The following is a 22,160-nucleotide window of genomic DNA, read 5'->3' on the forward strand; positions in this document are numbered from 1 at the left end:
GATGAGTTTCTGGACAGCCTGATCTAATGTCAGGTGCTGGAGTGGGTACAGAGAAGGGCAATGAGCTTGGTGAGAGGTCTGGAAAACATGACCTATGGGTAGCAGTTGAGAGAACTGGAGTTGCTTAGTCTGGAGAAGAGGAGGCTGATCTTATTGTCCTCTACAACTACCTAAAAAGAGGTCATAGTGAGGTTGGAGCTGGTCTCTTCTCCCCAGTTACTAATGATAGGACAAGAGGAAATGGCCTCAAGTTGCATCAGGGGAGATTCAGGTTGGACATTGGGAGGAAGTTCTTTAGTGAGCAGGTTGTCAGGCACTGGAACAGAATGCCCAGGGAGGTGGTGGAGTCACCATCCCTGGAGGTGTTTAAAAGAAGAGTGGATGTGGTGCCTAAGGCTAAGGTCTAGTGATTAAGGATGCTGGGATGAAGGCTGGACTGGATGATGCTGGTGATCCTTTCCAATCATGGTGACTCATAGTGCTTAGGTGTTGTGCTGAGGGATTTGGTTTAGTCAAGGACTTGTCAGTGTGGAACTAATGATTGGACTCCATGAGCTTGAAAGTCTTTTCCAATCTAAGAAATTCTGTGATTCTGTGTCCCTGCCCATGGCAGGGGGGTTGGAACTGGATGATCCTTGTGGTCCCTTCCAACCTTGACTGTTTCTATGATTCTATTCTATGATTCACAGTATCAGTGTTCTGCAGTTCCATCCTAAACCATTCTGTGTAGTTAGAGCTGTTCATTTTTCTACTGGTAGTGCTGGATTCCTCAGCAAATAGTCAGGTTCTGCCAATCACAGAACCTTAGAGGTTGGAAGGGTCCTCCAGAGACCATCCAGCCCAACCCCACAGCCAAGACAGCATCACCCAGGGTAGCTGGCACAGGAACGCATCCAGGTAGGTCTTGAAAGACTTCAGAGAAGGAGACTCCACAAACTCACTTCACAAATCAGCTTCAGTTGGGCTATTAATTGCTCAGACTCTGCAGAACCTGAAGCTTAAACATCTGGAGGTCCTGCTGGCTTTCTGTGGAAGGGAAGGAGTAATCCCTCAGTTGTTATCCTCCTAAGGACTGACTGCTCAGACTGTGCCTGCATCAGCTGCCTCCTGACCAGCTAGGGCAGGTTTATTTTTAGTGAGGGAGGGACTGAAAGCTTCATTTTGAGAACTTCAAGCAAAGCATAAATCAAGATAGTTTGGTGATTTAAAAACAAAAAGAGCTTGGCCAGGGACTCCTCTTGGCTTCTCTATGAGACATACAACATGAGGGCTTTGTTGTTTATGGGCACAAATGTTATTTTTCACTGGCTGTCAGGAGCAGCCTGTTGCAGCTCCTTGTACAATTGACCATTGTGATCAGTCAGGGAGTCTGTCCCTTTTTATCCATTAGGCTGCATAAACACTGGGATTTTGTTCATCTTTTAAACCCATTATGTTTCCCAGAGGAGGTAAAGCTTTTTATTTACTTGTGTGGCAACCCTTTGAAATCTCACATGTTCATAGAATCATAGAAGCAACCAGGTTGGAAGAGACCTCTGAGCTCATCCAGTCCAACCTAGCACCCAGCCCTAGCCAGTCAACCAGACCATGGCACTAAGTGCCTCATCCAAGCTTTGCTTCAACACCTCCAGGGACAGCAACTCCACCACCTCCCTGGGCAGCCCATTCCAATGCCAATCACTCTCTCTGCCAACAACTTCCTCCTAACATCCAGCCTGAACCTCCCCTGGCACAACTGGAAACTGTGTCCCCTTCTTCTATTGCTGGTTACTGACAGAAGAGCCAACCCCCACCTGGCTACAGCCTCCCTTCAGGTAGCTGTAGACAGCAATGAACTCTGCCCTGAGCCTCCTCTTCTGCAGGCTGCACACCCCCAGCTCCCTCAGCCTCTCCTCACAGGGCTGTGCTCCAGGCCCCTCACCAGCCTTGCTGCCCTTCTCTGGATATGTTCCAGGACCTCAACATTTTTCTTGAATTGAGGAGCCCAGAACTGGACACAGCACTCAAGGTGTGGCCTGACCAGTGCTGAGTACAGGGGCAGAATAACCTCCCTTGTCCTGTTGGCCACACTGTTCCTGATCCAGACCAGGATGGCGTTGGCCTCCTTGGCCACCTGGGCACACTGCTGGCTCATCTTCAGCTACTCTCTACCATTCCCCCCAGGTCCCTTTTTGAATTGTTTCCTTTCCCTCAAAAAAAAAAAAAAAAAACCCAAAAAACCACCACATCCTTGAGCACAGCCCTAGGAGGAGAGGCTGAGGGAGCTGGGATTGGTTAGCCTGGAGAAGAGGAGGCTCAGGGGTGACCTTATTGCTGTCTACAACTACCTGAGGGGTGGTTGTGGCCAGGAGGAGGTTGCTCTCTTCTCTCAGGTGGCCAGCACCAGAACAAGAGGACACAGCCTCAGGCTGCACCAGGGGAGATTTAGGCTGGAGGTGAGGAGAAAGTTCTTCCCTGAGAGAGTCATTGGACACTGGAATGGGCTGCCCGGGGAGGTGGTGGAGTCGCCGTCCCTGGAGCTGTTCAAGGCAGGATTGGACGTGGCACTTGGTGCCATGGTCTGGCCTTGAGCTCTGTGCTAAAGGGTTGGACTTGATGATCTGTGAGGTCTCTTCCAACCTTGGTGATACTGTGATACCTTTCCATCAGGCCAAGATTTGGGCTTTTAAAGCAAGTTTCATGGGCTAAACCAATCCCTTAATGTGCAGATGCACTATAAATTTAATTAAGCACAGGACTACTGCAGGATTAGATCAGGAGATTGTTTATATCAACAATGCTTGCCAGAAAAAATAGAACCTCAACTTTTGCAAACCAACTGCTGAAAATAGCTGCAGAAAGCTCTCAATGAAAGCCAGCAGTGAAGGGGGAAAAAAAAATCCCCAAGACTAATTCACTCAGCAGTAGAGAAGGAATAGCTCAGGACCCTGTTTCAGCTTAGATAAATGCTGGCCTCTTTGTGGCATAATTCCTTTTGATGATCTAAGGGAGCTGTCTTGATGCTTTGCATACTTGTTATTGCATAGCCATTTAAAGCTGCTGCAGCAGAGATTTGAGTGTGAAATACTTTTCCAATTGGAGACAAACCCTGGGCTGAGGAGGACTGTGCAAAGCAGTAGAGATTTCAAAGGGGCACAAATAACAGCACTTCCATCTGTGGTGGCTCTTTGTTTTGCTGTAGCTCTTGAGAAGTTTGAAACAAAGCAGAAAGGAGGCCTCACAAAAGAGAAATGCTTCCCCAGGTTGTTTTAGACCCAGTGATGCTGTCCTTGATGTTTGCAAAGGTTATTTGGTCAACAGCTATTAGATGGTGAGGGGCCTGAAGCATTAAAGCTGGTTGTAGCCAGGCAGAGGCTGGTCTCTGCTGCCAGGCAAGCAGCAACAGAAGAAGGGGACACAGCCTCAAGTTGTGCCAGGGGAGGTCTAGGCTGGATGTTAGGAGGAAGTTGTTGGCAGAGAGAGTGATTGGCATTGGAATGGGCTGCCCAGGGAGGTGGTGGAGTCACTGTCCCAGGAGGTGTTCAAGACAAGACCCGATTGATTCTATGGTGGGCACATAGTTATGTGTGAGACCCCAGTCTGGCTCCAGAAGCCATCAAGTCCCTAGACATCCTATCCCTCCAAACAGTAACACCTTCTCCACCTTCCTTAGGCATGCATAAATGTTCAGTTCTGGGCCCCCCAGTTTAAAAGAACCTCAGGGAACTTCTTGAAAGAGTCCAGTGCAGAGCCACAAATATTCTGAAGGGAATGGAACATCTCTATTTCAGGGAGAGCCTGAAGGAGCTGGGGCTGTGCTGCTTGGAGAAGAGGACACTGAGAGTTGACCTCGACAGTGGTTATGAAGTTGTGAAGGTGAGTGCCAGGAGGCTGGAGCCAGGCTCTGCTGGGTGATGCCACTGATAGGCCAAGGGGCACTGGGTGGAAGCTGAGGTATAGGAAGTTCCATGGAAACTTGAGGAGGAATTTTTTCCCTGTGAGGGTGACAGAGCACTGGAACAGGCTGCCCAGAGGAATTGTGGAGTCTCCCTCTCTGCAGATATTCAAGAGCTGCCTGGATGCATTCCTGTGTGATCTGCTCTAGGAGATCCTGCTCTGGCAGGAGGGTTGGACTGGATGAGCTTTGGGGGTCCCTTCCAGCCCACAGCACATTCTGTGATTCTGTGAAGGAAAATAACAGAGGTTTGATGTGTGTAACTTTATCATGAGGCATTGGATTCCAAGGATGGGATTTACAGAGGGAAAGGGCAGGTGTCTGGATGCCAGGAGGATGCCCTCATATCTCAGGGCAATGAGGTGTTGATAATGTAGAGCTGATCCTGGGTTAACCTGCAAACTAAGAGAAAAGGATCTGGCTGTACTGAGGCTGCTCTGCTGCTGAGTTTCAGTACCTTCAAGGAGCTGTTTGGTAAGTGGATTGCACTGCCATGTTACATGCCCAGAAACTGAAGGAGAGCCAGGATCCAGTTCACTGGGAGTTGAGAGACTTCTGAGGAGCTGAGCCCCTGGAGTCAGATGTTTCTGATAATTGAAGAGATTAAGGCTTTCCATTTAACTCCTCCTTCCTCCCAGTTATCAACAGCTGCTGGAAAGCTGTGCTTGAGCTTCCAAACTACGAATTAGGCAACGTGCTGTGAGCTGACTTTGCAGACTTCTCTGCATTACTGGTACCATCAGTATTTGCCACCAATTTAGTCTTGCCCATTCTGATTTTATGTCTCAGTGTGCTGGCACGAGAACTCAATCAGCCATTGCTTAGAGAAACAAACATGGTTAACTGTTGAGATAGAAGAAAGAGTTTGACCCAGGGCAGTGCAATTCTAGTTCAAATATTATCTGTACTTAACCTTTCTCTGCATAGGTTACAGTCTCAGATTGTTCCTTGAAGGCTTTGATTCTTGTTTTCCTAAATAATTATCTGGGCTACCTGGCTTTGTGCTTGGCTATCAGACTGGCTGAGTTAGGAACACTGAGGAAAGGTTAATGTGTCCTCCTGCTGCTGATTATGTCAGAATGGGCCAAGTCTGGGGAATATAAATATGCAGGATGCCAAAGCAAATAGTCCAATTTCCTTGAACTCATTAGCAAAAGTTTGTTTCAGATGTGATGGGATGCAAGCTGTTAGTCCAGAGCAGAATAGATGGGTAGATTAGGGTGGATGAAATTCATGCCCAAAGCAGGTCAGCATCCATGGGAACTTAAGACTTCCTTATAGAAACCTCAAAAATGGCTTAATTTATGAACACATTCTCAGATACAAATATTTTATTTGGTATTTCATCACTTCCAGCTAGATTTTTTTTTTTTTCTTTCAGTCCTTTCTGAGTTTCTATCTTGAGAGGAAATAAGTTAAATCCATTAACTGACTCATATTTCACAGTAGAAGGGGAATGACAGCAATAATTCATCCTAAGCAGCAGAGAGGAGTGTGAACACTGTGTAGAAAGTAGTGCAGTTTGTGGAGCTCCAAGTCAAAACAGGAGCAGCACACCAGAATCTGAGGAATTCCCTTGGAGCAGATCTGTTCCTGTGAGTCTGATGTTGTGTTTGTTACCAGACAGCTGCTGTGGGCTCCCAACTGAGCTGGAAGAGAACAGCAGAGAATTCATGGCAGGTAGATTCAGCAAAGCTGGTGAGAGGCTTGGAACACAATGCCTATGAGGAGAGGCTGAGGGAGCTGGGGGTGTGCAGCCTGCAGCAGAGGAGGCTCAGGGCAGACCTCATTGCTGTCTATGACTACCTGAAGGGAGGCTGCAGTCAAGTGGAGTTGGTCTCTTCTGCCAGGCACCCAGCAACAGAACAAGGGGACACAGTCTCAAGCTGTGCCAGAGGAGGTCTAGGCTGGATGTTAGGAGGGAGTTCCTGCCAGCGACAGTGATTGGCATTGGAATGGGCTGTCCAGGGAGGTGGTGGAGTCCCCATGCCTGGAGGTGTTCAAGCAAAGCCTGTCTGAGGCACTTAGTGCCATGGTCTGGTTGATTGGCTAGGGCTGGGTGCTAGGTTGGCCTGGATGAGCTTAGAGATCTCTTCCAACCTGGTTGATTCTATGATGAATTGGACTTCTCTCAACTGGTTGCAGGTTTAATTACATTGTGAACTGCATTACAGTAAAGATGAAATTTGCTCTGCCCTTGTGAGACCACACCTGGAATGCTGTGTCCAATTTTGTGCTCCCCAGCTCAAGAGAGACAGGGACCTGGTGGAAAGAGTCTAGGGCAGAGCCACAAAGATGATCTGGGACTTGAGCATCTCCCCTGTGGAAAGAGACTGAGAGCCCTGAGGCTGTTTAGTCTGGGGGAGAGAAGGCTGAGAGGAGACCTGCTCAATGTGTGCACATATCTGAGGGGTGGGTGTCAAGTGCCTGGGGCCAAGCTCTTTTTGGTAGTCAGCAGCAATAAGCCAAGGAGCAGCAGTTACAAACTGGAACAGAGAAGGCTTCAGCTCAATAAGAAGAGAAACTTCTTTAGAGTGAGGGTGACAGAGCCCTGGAGCAGGCTGCCCAGAGAGGTTGTGGAGACTCCTTCTCTGGAGCCTTTCCAAACCCCCCTGGATGCATTCCTGTGTGAACTACCCTAGGGGATCCTGCCTTGACAGGGAGATTGAACTGGATGATCTCTGGAGGTCCCTTCCAATCTCTAAGGTTCTGTCCAATCTCTAAGGTTCTGTCCAATCTCTAAGGTTCTGTGATTCTATAAAACAAGCTTAATCTATTATGAGAAGTAGTAGTGCAAGAAAAGATCTTCTCTCACTTCACTTCCATGCCATACCCACCACACTCAGGCTTGAACTCTGTTTACAGCTTGCAAGGCACAAGGTTTATTTGGGTTGGTTATGTTTGGAGTTCATGTGGGTTTCTACCTTCAACTACAAGAATGTACTCCCCAGGTTCTGGTGTCACTCTGCCTGGCTCCTCTTTCTGTTGCCATGCCAGGGTTTATCACCACTCACTTCTGGATAGTGTTAATGGTGCAGTCACTTCCTCTCTGCCAAACAAGCCTAACACTCACCAGACTCCCAGGCACGTTCCTGAGTGAGTCAAGAAGCATTACCTGAAATGGTATGAAAAAAAACCCTTAGGAAACACAGAAAGCTAATCCTGTTTATAGAAGGCACTTTGATAGATGCTGGACACCTCTGGGAAAGATGAATGCCAAGGAAAAGTGGTCAGTTTGGAGCTCTGAGGGATGCTGCAGGGTGGAAGTGAGCTCCTTGTTTTCATCTTTTACTGCAAGCAAACTCTGTGTTGGAAAAGGAATCACAAACCAAGCGTGGTGATGGAGGGATGAAATCAGTGATGTGTCACTGCCCAGTGCAGTGTCAGCAGATGTTGTGCCATGGCTGGGATGGATGATTCTCACACAACCACAATTCCCAAGTCGCTTCTCCTCCTTCCTAATGCACAAAATGCTGTTTTGTCAAGGGGAGCCAGGTGGGAAGAGCTGGGAGCTGCAAAACCTTACATCCAGTGGCAGGCAGGAGAAAAATGTTTGCATATATGCAGCTGAAATGCTGGAAAAAAGAAATAAGAGGGAGAGAAAAGTTATTTTAGGGAATCCTGAGGAATAGCTGTAGAACTTTTGCCAAAGACAAAGAGTTTTGCCCCAACAGATTTCTTAGCAATTGGCTAAATGGAAGAAACCCAAAACACCACCACGCTGCTGCCAACTGCACCAGTCAAAGCACATCTCCAAACAGTACATCTTCTGATTCACTCAGGCTTGGCTCCATGCAAGGAGAGAGCTCCTATTCCTCACAGCTGAATGGAGAGATTGTCACAGAATCACAGAATTTCTTAGATTGGAAAAGACCTTCAAGATCATGGAGTCATTAGTTCCACACTGACAAGTCCTAGACTAAACCAAATCCCTCAGCACAACAATTACTATGAGTCACTATGGTTGGAAAGGACCACCAGCAACATCCAGTCCAACCTTCATCCCAGCATCCTTAATCACTAGACCATAGCCTCAAGCACCACTTCCACTCTCCTTTTAAACACCTCCAGGGATGGTGACTCCACCACCTCTCTGGCTAGGCTAACCTGTTCCAGTGCCTGACCACCTACTCAGTAAAGAAGCAGGTCAGTCAGAGCCTCCCTGGCCTCTGTGATACCAAATCGAGCCCATTTAATGCACTGGCCTGGAGAATCCCTTTGGTGTTTCCCTGCCTGCAGTTGGAATGGGCTGCCCAGGGAGGTGGTGGAGTCACTGTCCCTGAAGGTGTTCAAGAGAAGACTGGATGAGGCATTTCGTGCCATGGTCTGGTTGATTGGACAGGGCTGGGTGCTAGGTTGGACTGGATGATCTTGGAGGTCTCTTTCAACCTGCTTGATTCTATGATATGATTCTAGGGTCTAGTTGATTAGATAGGGCTGAGTGTTAGGTTGGACTGGATGATCTTGGAGGTCTCTTCCAACCTAGTTGCTTCTATGATAAGATTCTAGGGTCTAGTTGATTAGATAGGGCTGGGTGCTAGGTTGGGATGGATGATCTTGGAGGTCTCTTCCAACCTGCTTGATTCTATGGTCTGTTTGATTAGATAGGGCTGAGTGTTAGGTTGGACTGGATGATCTTGGTCTCCCAACCTGGTTGATTCTGTGATTGCTTGAGGACACCTTCCAGCATAGCCATAGCCCTCTTGTAACAGGAGCTAGAGAACTGGACCAGTTAAATCAGTTGTCACCAGTCCCTTGCAGAGGAAGTAGCTTGGTCTCTGAAGAGCTTACACAGACCAGAAAGCACAGCTTGGGAGGTCTTGGTTTGGCTCCATCAAAGACTTGTGTCTTTCAGTCAACCTAAGGGAGATAGTCTGCTTTAAACTGCTCTGATCTTCATCCAGAGGGGGAACTTTAGACTCTGTATTCTCAGGAACCAGGATTTGCAAAGGGAAATAAGGAATAGCTCCACAACAAGCTAATGCTCATGGTGAAATGTCAGAGAAATGGAAATTCAATGTTCATTAAGCGCTACATTTTCTTCAGCTTCTGTGGAAAAGCTCTCAGCTTCAAAAATGAAAAGAGCTGAATTTAGTGCTCCTCACTGCAGCCCAGTGTCTGGGTTGGTGTGATTTACAACCATTTGGCAGCTGACTCCTTTGCATTTCCCTTTTTTTGGTGAGTTAAATGGGAGTGTTCAGCTGTGCCTAGCCACAAGCTCACCACCCCTCTAGTTTTGAAGGTGATTCCAGCAGTAATTCCTTCAAGCAATCGCCACTTTATAGTCTTCATTTATAAACTTCCTAGGATTCCTTTGAAGTAGCCCCAAGGGAAATGACAGGTTCTGAAACACAGAGAGTGATTTGCCATTGGAATGGGCTGCCCAGGGAGGTGGTGGAATCACCATCCCTGGAGGTGTTGAAGCAAAGCCTGGATGAGGCACTTAGTGCCATGGTGTGGTTGATTGGACAGGGCTGGGGGATAGGTTGGCCTGGATGATCTTGGAGGTCTCTTCCAACCTGGTTGATTCTATGATTCTTGATGGCTTCTTAGAATCAATTCAGACACCAAATCTCAGATCAGGCTGGATGGAGCTCTGAGCAACCTGATATAGTCAAAGATGTCCCTACTGACTGCAGGGAAGTTGGACTAGAGGATCTTTAAAGGTCCCTCCTAACCCAAGCTGTTCTATGAACCTGTGAAAAAGTGGCTTGAGTTCTTTGAAATGTTCAGGGCCCTCAAAGTCTACCAAATGACTGTTCCCAAGTAATTGTAGAGCATAAAGTCCTAATATTTCATCTAAAATTAAGCAATGAGATAATTGCTTGTAGGCAGTTGCCACCTCCAAGGTGCTACATTATTGTAGTAGCTGAGTTTTGATGTTACAACTCTTCTGTCACTTGTCTCAAAACTACTCACTTGCAGAGTGAGACTTTATGGAGAGCTATAGGCAATGAAGACTATGCATTATGGTGTTGGAGCTGAAGGCATGATGATGCTGGAGCTCAATGTGTGATGGTGTTGAAGCTGAGGGCATGGTGATGCTGAAGCTCAATGCATGGTGGTGCTGGAGCTGAAGGCATGGTGATGCTGGAACTCAAGGCATGCTGGTGTTGGAGCTCAGTGCATGATGTTGAAGCTTGTGGCTGTTTGAGCTAGATCTCCAGCTCAGACTTGGAAAAACTGGGGACAGAGAAACTTAGAAATGAAAGCTCTGAGTAGAGAGGTGAACATTTTAGTGATAGGCCATATAATGGCAACAATGGGTAAGGTAATATCATTTCATTGGAGCACCAAGAGCTTTATGTCTGGAAGCACAGCTTAGACCTTTTCCCTTGCTGCTTCTGCTGCGCCCACTGCCATCTTCCCTCGCTGCTCTTTTGGCTGCTGCTTTGCTGCTTCACCTCTGCTTGACCCCTTCCCCATCTTTCTTAGGGTGATTATATATATTTCTGCAGTAGTTTATTCTCCTTATACTGTTATATTTAGTTTAAACTATAAGAAATACAATTTCATTTTTCCTGGCTTAAAGAAAAATCCACATTGTGGTGAGTTTACTCTACTGGGGAGGAATCCATTCTAACCTGGTACAGAGCTCAATACATGCATGCATGACGGTGTTGGAGCTCAAGGCATGACGGTGTTGGAGCTCAAGGCATGACGGTGTTGGAGCTCAAGGCATGACGGTGTTGGAGCTCAAGGCATGACGGTGTTGGAGCTCAAGGCATGACGGTGTTGGAGCTCAAGGCATGACGGTGTTGGAGCTCAAGGCATGACGGTGTTGGAGCTCAAGGCATGACGGTGTTGGAGCTCAAGGCATGACGGTGTTGGAGCTCAAGGCATGACGGTGTTGGAGCTCAAGGCATGACGGTGTTGGAGCTCAAGGCATGACGGTGTTGGAATTCAGTGCATGAAGGTGTTGGAGCTCAATGCATGATGGTGTTGGAATTGAATGCATGATGGTGTTGGAGCTCAATGCATGATGGTGTTGGAATTCAGTGCATGAAGGTCTTGGAGCTCAGTGCATGATGGTGTTGGAATTGAATGCATGATGGTGTTGGAGCTCAATGCATGATGATGTTGGAATTCAGTGCATGAAGGTGTTGGAGCTCAAGGCATGATGGTGTTGGAGCTCAATGCATGATGATGTTGGAATTCAATGCATGAAGGTGTTGGAGCTCAGTGCATGATGGTGTTGGAGCTCAGTGCATGATGGTGTTGGAGCTCAGTGCATGATGGTGTTGGAGCTCAATGCATGATGATGTTGGAGCTCAATGCATGATGATGTTGGAATTCAGTGCATGAAGGTGTTGGAATTCAATGCACGATGGTGTTGGAATTCAATGCACGATGATGTTGGAATTCAGTGCATGGTGATGTTGGAGCTCAGTGCATGATGGTGTTGGGGCTGAGTGCGTGATGATGTTGGAGCTCAATGCATGATGGTGATGTTGGAGCCCAATGCATGATGTTCTTGCATGATATCCTGAAAGAAGGTTGTAAAGAGGTAGATGTTTGGTCTCTTCTCCCTAGTAACAAGTGGTTGAATCCCTGTCCCTAAGGGTGTTTAAAAGATGCATAGATATGTTGCTGAAGGACCACATAGGCCCAGCTTTGGTTGAGTTAGAGAATGGTTGGACTGGATGATCTTAAAGGTCTTTTCCACCTGAAATGATTCTATGATGGTAGCATTTGACCTTATTCTTCATTGTTTCACTAACCTGCTATATTTGATTTTTAATGAAATTGTGATACTGTGAGCAACTAAGAATCTATTTAGATTAGCAATAACCTCTACTAAGTGCTTGCCCAGCCACTCAGGAGCCTGGAGTGGACTACAGTTGACAGTGGAGTGAAATATGTTCACAGAATCATTGTGAAGCTCACATCCTTGATGGAGATGTTATTGGGGTGAGTCACCAGGTAGCAGCATGTTCCCTGCTAGAAACAGATCCACGTTCTCAGCTGAGCCTTTCATTCCCACCAAAGGCATGGGACAGTGTAGGCAGAGTTTGGCAGGGCTCAGAGGAAACCTGTGAGGCATTTAGGGCCAAGGTCTAGATGCCTGGATAGGGCTGGGTGCTAGGTTGGACTGGATGAGCTTGGAGGTCTCTTCCAACCTGCTTGATTCTATGCTTCTATGAAAGGTACATAAGAAGCTCTTACGTGAGAATGTCACCAAGACCTCTCCTCTCTCCCAGATGTGTGCTTGTGCATGACCCAGATCCCTCTGCTGTGTGCTTTGAACTTCACCTGCAGCATTTACTCACCAAATGTGCTTGAGAGAAACCTTGCAAGCTGCTGCTTGAGTGTGATGGATGTCACCTTGTGAAAAAAGAGGCAAAGATTCTTTATGTGTGTAGTCAGAGTCTGAAAGGCTGTTGAATGGCAGCACTGCTGTGACTCAGTGCTGATGGATTTTTATCTGGGTCTTGTTTAAACTTTCCCTTCCTTTTTTTTTTTTTTCACACAGTGGAAAAAGCAAACATGTATCAAGGAGGTAATAGCTTAGTAGTTAATCATTGATTTCTGAGTGAGGGCATGCTGGATTTTGGTGTGTTCAGTCTGGTAATCACAGTCTCAACCCTTCACCTTGTTGAGATACTGGAATGTGTCCAGAGAAGGAAGATGAAGCTGGTGAGAGGCCTGGAACACAGCTCCATGAGGAGAGGCTGAGGGAGCTGGAGGTGTGCAGCCTGCAGAAGAGAAGGCTCAGGGCAGACCTCATTGCTGTTCTCCTTTTTTTTTTTTTGTATCAACAAGGTTGGAAAAGACCTCACAGATCATCAAGTCCATCCCTTTACCACAATTCTCAAGGCTAGACCATGGCACCAAGTGCCACGTCCAATCTTGCCTTGAACAGCCCCAGGGACGGCGACTCCACCAACTGCTCTTTAATGATCAGGTTACCCACCTGGTGAATGTAGGGAAGGCTGTGGATGTAGTCTACCTGGACTTCAGCAAAGCCTTTGACACTGTCTGCCACAACAAGCTCCTGGCAAAGCTGGCAGCTCGTGGCTTGGACAGAGTCATTCAACAGAAGGAGGACATGGAACTGTTGGAGCCAGTCCAGAGGATGCTGTGAAGATGCTGAGAGGGCTGCAGCAGCTCTGCTCTGAGGACAGGCTGAGAGAGTTGGGGCTGTGCAGCCTGGAGAAGAGAAGGCTTGGAGGAGACCTTGGAGTGGCCTTCCAGGATCTGAAGGGGGCTACAGGAAAGATGACAAGGGACTATTGACAAGGTCTTGTAATGACAGGACAAGGAGGAATGGGTTTAAAGTGGCAGAGAGGAGATTGAAACTGGATGTTAAGAAGAAGCTGTTGACAGTGAGGGTGGTGAGACACTGGCACAGGTTGCCCTTCTCTGGACATGTTCCAGTATCTAAACGTCTCTCTTGAATTGAAGAGCCCAAAACTGGACACAGCACTCAAGGTGTGGCCTGACCAGTGCTGAGTACAGGGGAAGCATAACCTCCCTTGTCCTGCTGGCCACACTGTTCCTGATTCAGGCCAGGATGCCATTGACTCTCTTGGCCACCTGGGCACACTGCTGGCTCCTGTTCAGCTGCTCTCTACCAGTACCCCCAGGTCCCTCTCTGCCTGGCTGCTCTCAGCCACTCTGTCCCCAGCCTGTAGCACTGCTTGGGGCTGTTGTGGCCAAAGTGCAGAACCCTGCACTTGGCCTTGTTCAATCTCATCCCATTGGCCTCTGCCCACCCATCCAGCCTGTCTAGGTCCCTCTGCAGGGCTCTCCTACCCTCCAGTAGATCAAGGCCTACTCTTAGCTTACTGTCATCTGTAAACTTCCTGATGCTGGACTCAATCCCCTGGTCCAGATCATCAATAAAGATATTAAAAGATATTTTAACCTATCCAGGTTTATAAAGCAAGCAAACAATAAACCAAGAACAACAGCAACAACAAAAAAGCAAATGGAAATAAATTCCCAAACCAAGCAAACACTAAAAGAAGCTAACCAAAAACCTGTCCCAGGCCTGGCAGAAGAATTGTTCTGTTTGCCTAGATTTATTTACTTTTTTTCCCTCAGCATGAAGGCTTTGGAGCTGCTCAGAAGTTTGTAGGAGGGATGCCAGAGCAAGGGACCAACTAATGGTGTGTGAACTTTTTGCATAAGGCAAGAGGAAAAAGCAATGCCCAAAGTTTTTTCCCTCCTCCTGGCAGGTCTGTTATATAATTCATGGCCTCACTAGGGTGTCTTGCAAAAACAGGATACAGCAAAATCCTTTTAAGATACACAAACCTGCTCTTTTCCTGCTGGAAACAGGGGAAAGCTGAGATTATGTGCTCCATGGTGAATGTCACAGGTGGGAAAAAAGAAAGACATATTTAAGGTCTGAGTCCCTCTGGGGAAAATATGACAGCTTCAAGACAGATGCAGGTGAATAAATCTTCCTTTAATGAATGACAGTTTGCTCTGCTGGGCTGGATCAAAACCACTGCCATGGTGTCTGTGCAGCCTCAGCAGCTGGAAGCTGGATTGCCAAAGAGGCAATCTCCTGAGTCTGATCATAATCAAACAGACTCCAAGTAAGAAGCATAGAGCAGCTCACAAACCAAATGGGATTCAACAGGCTTGCTGTTTGCAGTGCTTATGGGCTCCAATAGCTCTCTTTAAAGGGCTAGACAGGAGTAGGATTGCAGAGTGAATCATACAATCAACCAGGCTGGAATAGACCTCCAAGATCATCCAGGCCAACCTAGCACCCAGCCCTAGCCAGTCAACTAGAGGCACTAAGTGCCCCATCCAGTCTTGGCTTCAGCACCTCCAGGGATGGTGACTCCACCACCTCCCTGGGCAGCCCATTCCAATGCCAATCACTCTCTCTGCCAACAACTTCCTCCTAACATCCAGCCTAGACCTGCCCTGGCACAACTTGAGACTGTTCTGTTGCTGTTTGCCTGGGAGAAGAGCCCAACCCCACCTGGCTACAGCCTCCCTTCAGGTAGTTGTAGACAGCAGTGAGGTCTGCTCTGATCCTCTTCTCCAGGCTGCACACCCCCAGCTCCCTCAGCCTCTCCTCACAGGGCTGTGCTCCAGGCCCCTCACCAGCTTTGTCACTCTTCTCTGGACACATTCCACTATCTCAACATCTCTCTTGAATTGGGCAGCCCAAAACTGGACACAGCACTCAAGGTGTGCATTGTTTTGGAAGCTGATTGCCTGCCCATCCCCTGCCCTTGCCGTGACGTAGTGACGAAGCCTCCCAACCCTTAATATTCCATTACAAGACCTCATTTTCTTCTTTTCCCAGGGTCTATAACTCACCCATGATAATTTTGCTGAAGGTTGAAACTTGGCAGGCAGGGCTGCAGGAGCAGGAATTAATTTTGGTAAGGCTGTATTAGCTGCTCTTTAATTAATGCTAAATGAGAAATGGAATTCCTGAGAAGTTGCACCCAGCAGTCCTGCGACATGCAGAAGGAGCTGGTTGTGATTGATGCACCTAAAATGAGCATCAAAAGGGCTAAGTGGGGCTTGCCCTTTGTTAAACAGTGTTGCCAGCATTCTTGTGCTGGTATTTGGCACCAGGCTGGCTTTGTTTTATAAAGGGGCAGCTGAGTTGAAAGCCAAGTTGATTGTTTTTTTTTCAAGGGGACAGCATGAGTAAAGCAGCTCCTGCTTAAAAAGGAGAAGGGAAGTGAGCAGGCAGGTCTCGTGTCAGGTTGTGTTTAAATGTGTCTTAGTCCTGTGAGCTCTGCTTGTTCGTGCAGCCTGGAGTCATTCAGGGTAGCCACCTGCTGCCTGAGCTAGTGTTGCTGATGGCTCTGCTGTCACCATCTATAGAATCATAGAATCAAGCAGGTTGGAAGAGACCTCCAAGATCCTCCAGTCCATCCTAGCACCTAGTCCTATCCAGTCAACTAGACCCTAGAATCATATCATAGAATCAAGCAGGTTGGAAGAGACCTCCAAGGTCATCCAGTCCATCCTAGCACCTAGTCCTATCCAGTCAACTAGACCCTAGAATCATATCATAGAATCAAGCAGGTTGGAAGAGACCTCCAAGATCATCCAGTCCATCCTAGCACCTAGTCCTATCCAGTCAACTAGACCCTAGAATCATATCATAGAATCAAGCAGGTTGGAAGAGACCTCCAAGGTCATCCAGTCCATCCTAGCACCTAGTCCTATCCAGTCAACTAGACCCTAGAATCATATCATAGAATCAAGCAGGTTGGAAGAGACCTCCAAGGTCATCCAGTCCAACCTAGCACCCAGCCCTAGCCAATCATAATCATAGAATCAAGCAGGTTGGAAGAGACCTCCAAGGTCATCCAGTCCAACCTAGCACTCAGCCCTAGCCAATCATAATCATAGAATCAAACAGGTTGAAAAAGATCTCCAAGATCATCCAGTCCAACCTAGCACCCAGCCCTATCCAATCATAATCATAGAATCAAACATGTTGAAAAAGACTTCCAAGCTCATCCAGTCCATCCTAGCACCCAGCCCTTTCCAGTCAACCAGACCATGGCACTAAGTGCCCCATCCAGTTAATCACAGCATCACAGAATTAACCAGGTTGGAGACCATCGAGTCCAACCTATCACCTAACACTGCCAGATTACTTTAGTAGATCTATACATTGCTAAAAGACTGTGTAGGGTGCTCAGGTTGCAGGAGATGCTCCTATGGGATTGTGTCAAGCAAAGGTCCTCTTCTTATTTGGCTTTACCACAGAATTAAGCAGGTAGGAAAAGACCTCTAAGATCATCAAGCCCAACCTATCACCTAACACCTTCTCATTAACTAAGCCATGGCACTAAGTGCCTCATCCAGCCTCCTCTTAAGCATCTCTAAGGATGGGGACTCCACCACCTTCTTGTGCAGGCCATTCCAATGGCAAATCCACTCTTCCTGAAAAGAACTTCCTCCTAACATCCAGCCTGAACCTGCCCTGGCACAGCTTTGGGCTGTGTCCTTTTGTTCTGTCCTTAGTTGCCTGGCAGAATAGACCAACCCCATCTGACTACAGCCTCCCTTCCGGTAGCTGTAGACAGCAATGAGCTCTGCCCTGAGCTTCCTCTTCTCCAGGCTGCACACCCCCAGCTCCTTCAGCCTCTCCTCATCAGTCCCTTCCATCCAGCACACCTGTGGCTGCATGAATGACAGTAAAAGCTGTTTATGTGTGGATGTATTTGTGTATTTCAAGGATGGAGACATTGGCTCTCTCAAGGAATTCTTCTCCCACAAATTCAACTGGTAATAATTGTCTCCACACTGCTGTCAAGGGAAGAATAAAGCAGACAGGAGAACTCAGGAGGGCCCTATCCAAGGCAGTGAGCTAGCAAGCATAAGGTGAACTTCTTTACTGTAAGGATCCCAGAGCACTGGAACAGGCTCCCCAGGGAGGTTGTGGAGTCTCCTTATCTGGAGCCTTTCAAGACCTGTCTGGATGTGTCCCTCTGTGATCTGTGTTAGATAGTATTGTCCTGCTCTGGCAGGGGGGTTGGACTCGATGATCTCTTTGGGTCTCTTCCAACCCCTAACATCCTGTGATCCTATGAACTTCTTTGTTTGGGTTACCTTCTGTTTGTGCATGTACCATCCGTGGTCTTTAACTCATGACACCTTTGACTGCAACAGCTGAACAGCTTTCTGATTTCAGAGACTCCTAAGGGAATTTCCAATGGTGAGAGACAAACATTTATTCATTAATTTTGGTGCTAATTTTATTAATCAGCTGCATCATAAAGCTGATGGAAATAGGCTTGGAAACTCTATGGAGATGCATTGAGGAACACTGGATGGATGCAAACTGCTGTGGTGAATGCTGCTGTAGTTTCAGTGGAGGAATGCTGTGGGGTTATCTGGCCTCAAGGTGAGGCTGGAGAGGTTGAGATTGGACATTAGGAAAAAGGTTTTAATGGAGAGAGTGGTCAGGGACTGGAATGAGCTGCTCAGGGAGGTGGTGGAGTCACCCAGCCTGAATGTGTTTAAGGGTGGTTTGGATGTGGTGCTTGGGAGTATGGTTTAAGGTGAATCTTGTAAAGCAGGGTTCTAGGTTGGACTTGGTGATCCTGAGGAGCTTTGCCAACCTGGGTGTGTTTAAGAGTCATTTGGATGTGATGCTTACAGCTATGGTTTAAGGTGAATCTTGTAGAGTAGGGTTCTAGGTTGGACTTGGTGATGCTGAGGGGCTTTGCCAACCTGGGTGTGTTTAAGGGTGGTTTGGATGTGGTGCTTAGGGCTATGGTTTAAGGTGAATCTTGTAGAGTAGGGCTCTAGGTTGGACTTGGTGATGCTGAGGGGCTTTGCCAACCTGGATGTGTTTAAGGGTGGTTTGGATGTGGTGCTTAGGGCTATGGTTTAAGGTGAATCTTGTAGAGTAGGGCTCTAGGTTGGACTTGGTGATGCTGAGGGGCTTTGCCAGCCTGCATGTTTCTGTGATTCTGTGGCTGCCAGATTTCCCTTTGGTAAGGATTTAATGAAACTGCTATGTAGAGTGGTCTGGAATGGAGGGAAGAGACCACCTGGGAAACAGCCAACTTCATTACTAGGTCACATAGGAATGAATTTCCCCCAATCCCCAACTAACCTCTTGTAATAGTCTGTACAGAATCAGTATTGCCAGCAAAGTAGGTACCAGAGTACCTCATGCAGTGGAGTCCCTGTGAACTATAGCACAGCTTCAGTGAGGTAATAGTGACTCAACTGCTCCATCATATCTACTCTGCCCTGGTGAGGCCTCATCTTGACTACTGCCTTTGGTTTTGGGCTCCCCAGTTGAAGAGGCACAGGGGGTGCTGCTGGAGAGTGTCCAAGGGAGGGTTACAAGGATGATGAGGGGACTGGAGCACTGCCTGGTGAGGAGGGGCTGAGGGACCTGGAGCTGTTAAGTCTGGAGAGAAGAAGACTGAGAGAGGATCTAATCAATGTTCATAAATATTTAAGGGCTGGGGGTCAGGAGAGGGGGGGACAGGCTCTGCTCACTGCTCCCTGGGATAGGACAAGGAGCAATGGATGGAAGCTGCAGCACAGCAGGTTCCAGAAAGGGGGAACTTCTTGACTGTGAGGTTCAGAGCACTGGCACAGGCTGCCCAGAGAGGTTGTGGAGTGTCGTCCTCTGGAGCCTTTCAAGGCCTGTCTGGATGTGTTCCTGTGTGACCTGAGCTAGATTGTGTGGTCCTGCTCTGGCAGGGAGTTTGGACTGGATGTACTCTTTGGATGCCTTCCAACCCTTGACATCTGTGATCATATGGCCCTGCCAGTGTCTCATGCTTTGCCCAAGACAGCATCTCCTTAGAGAGAGAAGCTATCTATCACCTGAGCTACATGTTCTGTGAACCAGCATGACAGATAAAGTTTGCTGAGCTGCTGACTTAGAAAAAACAGTATCATGCAGCCTACAAAGTGAAATAGTTTGATGCAGTTGACCCAGAAAGGAATATTCCAGTTATGTGAATAAGAAAATGAGAGGGGAAAAGATAAATTGAGCTAACTTGCATGTCAAGAGGCAAAATATTACTTTGTCATAAAATACCTAAAAGAAAACACACATTTCCTAGAGCATTTTTGACTCTCCTTATCACTGTGGCTCAGATAAACATTGAAAGTGATTCCTGGATTGTCCATTTCTTTAAGAGCAAATAAATTGCAAAGCTTTGGTCAGGTTGTTAGATGAATTATTTCTGTAGTAGGGAAGGTGGCAGACATAGCAGCCAGGCTCTCTGCTTCTTCCAAGGCAATCACAACATTTTCAGTTGACTGCACTAATTTTGGTAGGGAATTCTTCTCCATTGCTTCACAGTGATAGAGCAGTCTTGTTCAACATCTTTGTCAGTGACATGGACAGAAGCATTGAGTGCAGCCTCAGCAAGTTTGCTGAGCACACCAAGCTGTGTGGTGCAGCAGACAGGCTGGAGGGCAGGGATGCCAGCCAGAGGGACCTGGACAGGCTGCAGAGGTGGGCACAAGCCAACCTCAGGAGGTTCAACAAGACCAAGTGCAGTGTCCTGCATCTGGGTCGGGGCAATCCCAAGCACAAATACAGGCTGGGCAGTGAGTGGCTGGAGAGCAGCCCTGAGGAGGGGCACTTGGGGGTGCTGGTGGATGAGAAGCTCAACAGGAGCTGTCAGTGTGCTCTGGCAGTGCAGAGAGCAACCAGAGCCTGGGCTGCAGCAGCAGAAGTGTGGCCAGCAGGGACAGGGAGGTGATTCTCTCCCTCTGCTGTGCTCTGCTGAGACCCCACCTGGAGTCCTGCATCCAGTTCTGGAGCCCCCATTACAAGAAGGATGTGGAGATGCTGGAGTGTGTCCAGAGCAGGGCCAGGAGGATGCTCAGAGGGCTGCAGCAGCTCTGCTGTGAGGACAGACTGAAAGAGTTGAGGCTGTTGAGTCTGGAGAAGAGGAGGCTCCCAGGTGACCTTCTTGTGGCCTTCCAGGATCTGAAGTGGGCTACAAAAAAGCTGAGGAGGGACTTTTTAGGCTATCAGGGAGTGCCAGAACTGGAGGGATTGGAGCAAAGCTGGAGATGGGTAGGTTCAGACTTGGTGTGAGGAAGAAGTTCTTCACCATGAGAGTAGTGGGAGCCTGGAATGGGTTGCCGAGGGAGGTGGTTGAGGCCCCATGGCTTGGAGGTGTTTAAGGCCAGGCTGGCTGAGGCTGTGGGCAGCCTGCTCTAGGGTAGGGTGTCCCTGCCCGTGGCAGAGGGGCTGGAACTGGCTGATTCTTGTGGTCCCTTCCACCCCCGACTATGATTCTATGAACAGCACATCAAAAACTGTCTTGAAATATAGCTGCATCCTGTCATCATATCATCAAAAGAGCAAGAAAAAGGAACTTTCCAGTAGCCTCTAGGCAAAATGATTGCTTCAGATAAACAGTCTCCCTCCTAAGAGTTTTTCTGCTCTTGCACTCCTCTGTGTATTAACAGACCAAGAGAAACCAAACAGAAAAAGAGCAGACCTCAACAGATGGCTTCTGAGTCCCACATGTACACCTCTGTCCAACAATCTGTTTGTGGTTCAGGTTTATTTTTCTAGTGATCATTTATTTGGACAGTGATAAGAGTGTTTCTTTCCCCAAAGAGTGAGAGATATAACCTATATGGTGAAAGAGAAGGCTGCATAATTTTGCCCTTGGAATACTAATTTTGATGTGCAGAGAACTGCACAGTCTCTGAAATCAGTGAAACTCTGAAGAGAGAGGCTGGAGAAAGTGTAAAGCTAAAATTGCTCTGCTCAATGTCTTTGGTAAAGATAGGATTCAGAAAACCTCTACCACATCTCTGAAATAGAACCATAGAATCAGTTAGAGTTGGAAGGGACCACAAGGATCATCTAATTCCAACCCTCCTGCCGTGGGCAGGGACACCCTACCTTAGATCAGGCTGCCCACAGCCTCAGCCAGCCTGGCCTTAAACACCTCCAGGGATGAGGTTTCAACCACCTCCCTGGGCAACCCCTTCCAGCCTCTCAGCACCCTCATGCTGAAGAACTTCCTCCTCACATCCAGGCTGAATCTACTAATTTCTAGCTTTGTTCCATTCTCCTCAGACTTGTCACTACCTGAGAGCCTAAAAAGTCCCTCCCCAGCTTTCTTGTAGCCCCCTTCAGATGCTGGCAGGCCACAAGAAGGTCCCCTTGGAGCCTCCTCTTCTCCAGATTGAACAGCCCAAACTCCCTCAGTCTGTCCTCACAGCAGAGCTGCTGCAGCCTCTGAGCATCCTCCTGGCCCTTCTCTGGACACACTCCAGCATCTCCACATCCTTCTTGTAATGGGGGCTCCAGAGCTGGATGCAGTACTCCAGGTGGGGTCTCACCAGAGCACAGCAGAGGGGGAGAATCACCTCCCTTGACCTGCTGGCCACACTTCTCCTGATGCAGCCCAGGCTCTGGTTGCTCTCTGCACTGCCAGAGCACACTGACAGCTCATGTTGAGCTTCTCATCCACCAGCACCTCCAAGTCCCTCTCCTCAGGGCTGCTCTCCAGCCCCTCACTGCCCAGCCTGTATGGTCAAATAAAGTCAGTTCAGAGGTTTTTCTGTCATTCAATTTCCCCTGCAGTGTGGGGGACATCTAAAGAGTTTAGGATAACAACAACAAAAGGAAAGGGACTGTAGGCACCCACTTTTTACTAGAAGGAGGAACACAGAAGGAGAGAGAGTACCCTGAGTTGACACTGAGTTGTTTGTACCTTGCATACCTTTAGTGGCATGCAGTTAAAAAAGAATTCCTTCAGAGAAAAGAGAGGGGAAAAAAGGA

The 22,160-nt window shown here is 47.9% G+C and overlaps 1 long non-coding RNA gene across 5 annotated transcripts in view; it reads left to right on the top strand.

Moving 5' to 3' along the window:
* LOC135175871 (uncharacterized) overlaps positions 1–22,160 on the top strand; it is a 167,152-nt gene that overhangs the window by 64,592 nt on the left and 80,400 nt on the right. For 3 of the 5 annotated variants that reach the window (XR_010302483.1, XR_010302482.1, XR_010302486.1), the window contains exon 3: positions 3,771–3,855. The exons of the other annotated variants lie outside the window; for them this stretch is intronic. This is a non-coding gene — a long non-coding RNA (uncharacterized LOC135175871). The remainder of the gene's footprint in view (positions 1–3,770; positions 3,856–22,160) is intronic. 5 annotated transcript variants of the gene reach the window in all.

The sequence above is a fragment of the Pogoniulus pusillus genome, chromosome 6 (genome assembly GCF_015220805.1).
Source record: "Pogoniulus pusillus isolate bPogPus1 chromosome 6, bPogPus1.pri, whole genome shotgun sequence".
Taxonomy (NCBI): domain Eukaryota; kingdom Metazoa; phylum Chordata; class Aves; order Piciformes; family Lybiidae; genus Pogoniulus; species Pogoniulus pusillus.